Here is a 7,640-nt window from a genome sequence, read left to right as displayed (position 1 = left end):
ATCAGCGTGTATCATGTAAAGGCCAGCCTAGTTGCTTGTCCTAGAAATTGTTGGTATGATTGGCAATTTTCTGTAGTTTAAAGGTTGGAATTTTCTCTCTCATGTTGAAAGTTATTTTATTACTTTTGTGCAATACTGGCTACTTAGAGTGGGAGGAGGATTCATGGGGACATGTACTTTTAAAACTGGACATTTTACTGCAGGCCCTCTTAGTTGGCATAATCTAAAGATTAACTAAATCACCATCACTTTGCTGGCATTTGGTGATTTGATAGAATTGGATTTCTGAATTTAAATGTTCATATTGTACAAACATCTCAGTAGAAATCCGGGTTTAACTTGGATTGTAGATATTCTGAAACTCAGAAAATAGATTTATATCTATTATTGTTGTATTGTTGTATAATATACGAGTAAGACCAATATCATATAACAATGGAAGAGGTATTGTTGTATAATATAAGAGTACGACCAATATCATATAACAATGGAAGAGGTGTAGCCGATAATTGTGATCTATATACGTGGATAAGAATGTATATGTGAGCTTACAACTAACTTTAGTTGGTTCATTGGAAAATGATGCATTGAAAAAGTCCAACATTAATACTCCTTCAAGTGGAACATAGGGAGCAAACAAGGAAAATAGAAATGGGTCTTGAAAACTAGGCTTTAATAGGTACACAAGTACAAAATAGTCAATAACACCTCTCTCCAAATGAGAAAAAGATTCTAGTTTTGAAAAGGGCATTTGAAGTTGAAACTATAGATTTGCAATGATGTATTGTGTTATCACTCGGATGTTTTCTTTGGCTGTGGAAAGAAAAGAAAGTCATTGAAGAAACCTTCAGACCGCTTTGAGATATTGAATGTTGGCTTTTCAAGTTGGAGAGGGATTTTTCCTTAAACCATTACACAAGATCACTTTAGCAACAAGTCATTAAGCTCATTGGTCAGATTTGGTTTGTCAAAAATGAATTTGGTTTTGTAAGAAATGAAAGAGACCATTGAGTATGGAGTCCTTGACAAAAGATAAATACTTGTTAAACACGTATTACATGAACTATAAAGAAAGGCAAGATAAGTCACGATTTTTTTGATAGGTTAGCATCAAGATAAGTAGAAGAGTATAGAAGATAATATCAAACCAAAGCACTGAGATTTCTGCAGTGATATTTAAGCTGGAAAAGGAAATTAAGCATTTGAATAACATGAATTTGAACAATTCCACATGAATTCTAATTCATCTAGCTTTATCCAAATACTAAAGACTAATGTTCAAAAGGTGTGGTTAATGAGAAATTAAACATTGTAGAAATAGATAGGAAATCATTTATACATGAATCTTTGAAAGTTGGGCATATAAGATTGTTTATATGGAAATATATTAGTCTCAAACTCTACAACAATATACATGGTTTTTTCCAAAAATTCCAACCCTGTTTTGTCTTTTGGAATAACTTTATAGATAATTGTTTACAAATTGAAACCATGATTCTAAGAACATTTAATTACAATTTGTTTTTTAGGAAATATATCCTATCTCTTATATTAAAACTAATATGCATTTACAAAAAATAAATATTTAATGAGTTGTCTCTTGAATCCAAAGTGCATGATAAACTACTAGTAATAAAAAGTGGAGTTCTAGTTGGTAAAGTTGCCAAAGAAAAGGAACAAAAACAAGTAATTGATCTTTCCCATAAAATCTTTTAATTCCTTAACTTGCCCCGGAATCGTGCTCAAACATTCATTTCCTAACATTCATGAGTGTTCTTTCATTTCCTAACATTCATGAGTGTGCTTTCATTCCCTAACATAGGGATTCTTTCATTTTGCTAAGATTGTTGTGATAGTAGCTCTTCACTTTCAACTTCCACATACACTTATTCTACGGTTCAAAAGACCTTCCACTAGTGAACAAATTTCTTATAAAGGTCAAGAGTAGCAACAAGGTCAATTTAGCAATACAAGTTGTATAAATCACATATCTAGCCCCAAAAAAAGGAAAAACCATGTATCGATGCTCAAAATAAAACTATATGGAAAAAACAATTAAAGAATGTGAATTATTACCCAATACCATGAACATTGCAAATGCATTTAGAAGGGTGCTACCAACCATGAGGGGAGGAAATGATGTCACGTGGGGTATGCTTATCTCAATTTCAAATCCCATGCATCAAGTCACCCCACATACCACCAATTATATGCTTTTAAGGAATCATATCCATGGTAATATCAAAGTCCAAGGGCTGGCATGAAATTGGCAACTCCACCTCTAAGAAGAAAGTTCACAACTCAATTGAAACAACCATGGAAATGGGAGTTGCATAAATTATCCATAAGAGAAATGAGACAAAAATAAAGGTAAAAACAAATGAATGCAATATGAAAAACGACGAATTACACCATTGCTCAAGTAAAACCTTATCAAATTAGGAATATTTTTGTTCTAATGAAAACTTAACAAAGTGAAACAAGAATTGATAAGAAATGGTAATAAGATGGTAATATATCCAATACAATGATACAACCATAGTGCATCTTAGTCATCAATCTAGATCCAACGATTGGGATTTCTCAAATAATCCCAATCCCTCATTAATAATTCATCAAAGATGGAGATTAGAAGCATTCTAGACACCTCATTACAATATAACCAACTAAACTTGTTCATACACGCAAAGTATAACCATTGTAAGTGTACCTAATTGTTTACACACACACGTCTACACAACCCATTCTACAAAAGAGAAGGGCAAGGCCAAGTAAGGAAGCATGATCAACGTGGAACCAATTAACCATTATTTTAGTAAGGGATACCATTCTCTTGTGGCATAGTCACAAAACATCCTTGACTAGTACATAGAAGGATTATGGTATGTTGGGACTTATGTGTTGTCACGAAACATCCTTGAAAAACAATGCAAAATAATATACAAAACGCTAACTATAATCTAGAACTCTGGCATCACATATGTGCATCACAAATGCCCTATAAGCCCCCCTTTCATCACAATTTGCAACCTTTTTCATCCACATTTCCAAAAGTGACACATGCAAAAGGGATAACAACACTATGTCACCTTGGAGTCATTGTTTGCATCCCCGCATGCAACCTTTGCATCAAATTGGTGACACAATGTTGAATGTTATTTTTTTTGCATAGCATATTTGCATCACATTATGTATTTGTGTTCAATGCACCTTTACAAGGGGTTTGACGCATGGCTTCGACTTATATTGTTTCATGTTTGGGCCAAAATAACTATCCTAAATAATAATGTGTATGTAACTGAAATGCAAAAGTTGTTGACAAATCACTATGTAGTGTCAGCATTACATATGTCATGGCTTTCTAAGAGGTGGCCCCTTTACCCATGCTTCACTTTCTTGCATCATATTTTACAGTGCTTGCTCAAGGGATTCTTTATGCTTCACCATTGTATTCAACATCAACTATCTTTTAAGTGTGGGCCTTGTATTGAACATTGATTCCTATTTTCACTACTATTTTTTAAGTGTGAGCCTTATATTGAACATTGATCCTATTTTGACTAGACAAGGATGGATTCCCGTGCTTGAGAACACTCCATTTATTGTGTTTTTTGTTGATTGTACATGAGCATTTGATTAGGCTTTTTTTTGTATCATGACTCATTACTAAGGATCAACCTCTCTACTTAAAAAAGTTGAAATTTGTTGTTTAGATTTTTAAATAATTCTTTAGTGGCATTAGAAAATTTAGGGTTACCTAGCGCTCTTTATAAATTTTGCCATACTTCTTATTTGGAACTTAGAATACAAGCCTCATTATCTATTTGATTGTTGATGGTGGTTGCTTATGTTAAATCCTTTCTTCTAATTCATCATCAACACACCCATATATTTTAAGCATTTATGTTGTAATTGTCAAAGTTTGCCTTTTTTGTACCACTAAAGTTGAACCTCTTCTACTCCAAAATTCAACCAAGTTCCTTAGATTACTTGACTAACATCTCCAAGTTTTGGTCAATTTGAGCTTTCCTCGTCCAATCTCCTATTCTTGGCATTCAATATGTTAATCATAGCTTGAGCTTTGAGATTAAAGTTTTAGGGACTTGAAATTGGTTGTTTAAACAAAAAATCTTGAAAAAGTTTGAAAGCACTATCAATTATTCCATCGCCTTTAAAAAAAAAGAAATAAGAGAATAACTGACAAATAAAATATCATCAATATGGTCCATATCTTAAAACGAAGGCATTGCCAAAGAATTTGTAATCGCTAGCCTATTGTTTAGCGACAACTGGAACTAACAAATCAAACGCCAGCGACATGATTTAATGATTGTTGTGGAGAACTGGCTTGACAATTGATATGATTCCCTCTCAAGCTACAACGAATAGTCATCATGATTTTGTTACAGGTGAGTGGCAGTCGTGATGATTAAGGCATAAGGCATATGTTTCGTTGTTATTCCAACCAAACCGCTGGAAAAATAGTTTCTTCACGACAGAGGAGGTTCATGTATTTTGTTTTCATTGCAAAGATTAGTGCCACCATTTCAACATCTGCAGATTTCGTGTACTATTGTTTAGCAACCATGGGGAAAGACAACCCCGATATCCTTGAAGTCGTCCCAAAACTTTAGGAACAGTTTCGGAAAGCAAGATGGGAAGAGTTTTGTTTCAGATGTGATGCCTATCACGATGGAGTTGCTCAAACTTTTGCAAATGGGATCAATGGGAAGAATGTCGATGGAGTTGCCCAAACTTTTGCAAAGGGGTTCAATGGACATAATGTTAGCATCACTAACATTTCTTTTTCCAATCACGGAGAACACAATTTCAGAAGCAACATGCCTCCATGTCAATGGAGACTGATGGTTTAAAAACAGAACCCTGGAAGGAATCAACATTCCATTTTTCCTCAAAGATGAGCACGGAGATGAACCCTGACAGTTAGGTGTGCAGAGGTCCTGGCTTAAAAAAGAGTGGCACGACACGCAATTTTATTCAAAGATATTTCACCTGTGAAATGCGCTACCATAGAAAGGGTATGTACCACTTTACATTTCCAGCACACATGTCTGGGCAAGCGTGTACTAATATGTCGTATTTTTTGTTGATGAGCTTGAAGAAAATACCTACTAAGGATCGAGACAAGCCAAAATCCTTTGTTTTCTATAAAGCCTTAATTAAATTTTTTGTTGTTGATCATTTAAAGAAAATAAATAGAACCTGGGAAAATTTTCTATTATGGGGAGAGGTTTCATTGAGACAGTAAACCCTAAGCTTGAAACCAGCAAATGTAGGAAACATAAAGTTGTTGTCAAATTTGTTAAAGCCTCAGGGAAATCCTCTTCCATTCAAACCAAAAGTAAGGGGATGGTGTCACAACATTAAACCCTTGTTCCAATATCTACATTGAAAAAGGTTTATACTAAGAAAGCCACAAGGGCCATGAGAGAGAAAACTTTGTCTCCTCCCCAAGAAGCAGAGCAAGCCAAAACTACAAACCCTCCTAAGCAAATGCCTGCAAATGAACCAATTGAGGTTGTAGAAGGACCTTGTGAAACAAGGGAGGATAAAATTGACACAGTGTAGAAGAGGAGGAAACAGGAACCTACCATAGCTAAAACTTATGGGATTCAAAAGCCCCATACTAGACCTATACATAAACTCAGACTCAAGTTTAAAGTTTATTTGAAGAAAAACCATACCCTATTAAAACAGGTTATTGAGTTAGATGATTCACCATTAAAAAATATGGTGATAAACAAAGAAAGGGCTTCTAGTTCCAAGAAGAGGAAGTAGGGCTCCAAGGCCAAGGCCAGAAAGACTAAGAAGGTGAAAACAAATTCAAACAAATGAGGTGGACTTTTTACTGAGCTTAGCGAAGCAGCTCAAATGAGGTTTTTTGTTATTTTGTGAGTGATCATAGAATGGGTGAGTGATCATAGAATGGGTATGTACCACTTTAAATTTCAAGAGCACATTTTTGAGCAAACACGTATGAATATGTCATATTTTTTGTTGATGAGCTTGAAGAAAATCTCTGCAAAGGTTCGAGCCAAGCCAAAATCCTCTATTTTTCATAAAGCCTTGATTAAATTGTTGGTTGTTGATTATTTAAAGAAAATAAACAGAACCTGGGAACATTTTCTATTTTTGGGGAGAGATTTCATTGAGACAGTAAACCCTAACCCTGAAACCAACAATCAAAGGAAACACAAAGGTATTGTGAAAATTGTTAAAGCCTTAGGGGAAAACTCTTCCATTCAAACCAAAAGTAAGGGGAGGGTGTCACAACCTGAAACCCATGTTCCAGTACCTACATTGAAAAGGGTTTATACTAAGAAAGCCAAAAGGGCCATGAGAGAGAAAAATTTGTCTCCTCCTCTAGGACCAAAGCAAGCCAAAACTGCAGACCCTCCAAAGAAAATGCCTACAAATGAACCAGTTGAGGTTGTAGAAGGACCTAGTGAAACAAGGGAGGATAAAATTGACACAATGCAAAAGAGGAAAAAGGAACTTACCATAGCTAAAATCTGTGGGATTCAAAAGCCCCATACTAGACCTATACATAAACTCAGGCTCAAGTTTAAAGTTCTAAACTGAAGCAAAACCATGCCCTAGTAAGCCAGGTTATTGAGTTAGATGATTCACCATTAAAAAATATGGTGATAAACAAGAAAAGGGCTTCTAGTTCCAAGAAGCAGAAGTAGGGCCCCAATGCCAAGGTTAGAAAAGCTAAGAAGGTGAAAACAAATCAAACAAATGAGATGGACGTTTTAGTGAGGGAAACAAAGCAACTCAAATGAGATTTTCTGAAGCACGTTGTTGGTTATTTTGTCAGCGATCACAGAATGGGTATGTACCACTTTAAATTTCTAGCACACATTTTTGGGCAAGCGCGTATGAATATGTCATATTTTTTGTTGATAAGCTTGAAGAAAATGTCTCCTAAGGTTCGAGCCAAGCCAAAATCCTTTGTTTTTCATAAAGCCTTGATTAAATTGTTGGTCGTTGATCATTTAAAGCAAATAAATAGAACCTGGGAACATTTTCTATTCTGGGGAGAGCTCTCATAGGGATTCTTTCATTCCCTAACATAGGGATAGTTATGAAACTCAATGGTTGAATAATTAAGAAACTCTTAGCTTATTTGGATTCCATTGGATCTAGGCTAGGAAAATTTGTATGTATGTGTGTGTATGTGGCTGAGTAAATGGAGGGTATGGAATCCCTTGAATCTTGAGCAAAAGTAAAATTGATATCTTTTCCATAAATTTATGTGTGAATTTTTTTTCATTGCTCATCTACTATGCCATGCAGTGTTGGGAGATATATTCTTTGAAATCTCCAATATGTGTGTGTGTGTGTGTTAATTGGCATATTTGGAGGGAGCCTATGTGTAAAGAATGACAAAGATATTGAATACAAAATTTGAAGTGGAGAAATTCAATGGGAAGAATGGATTTGAACTGTGGAAGCAAATGTGGGATTTGTTGATGCAACAAGGATTGCACAAGGCCTTGGATAACAAGAGAAGGAAACCAATGGGTATGTCTAATGACTGAGAAAAGTTGGATGCAAGATCTCTTAGAGCCATATATTTGTATTTACCAAACAATGTATTTTTCGATATTATTGGA

The sequence above is a fragment of the Pinus tabuliformis genome, chromosome 5_2 (assembly GCF_031772625.1).
Source record: "Pinus tabuliformis cultivar Carrire ecotype Pingquan chromosome 5_2, CPIR1, whole genome shotgun sequence".
NCBI lineage: Eukaryota > Viridiplantae > Streptophyta > Pinopsida > Pinales > Pinaceae > Pinus > Pinus tabuliformis.
This window is presented reverse-complemented; position numbering follows the sequence as displayed.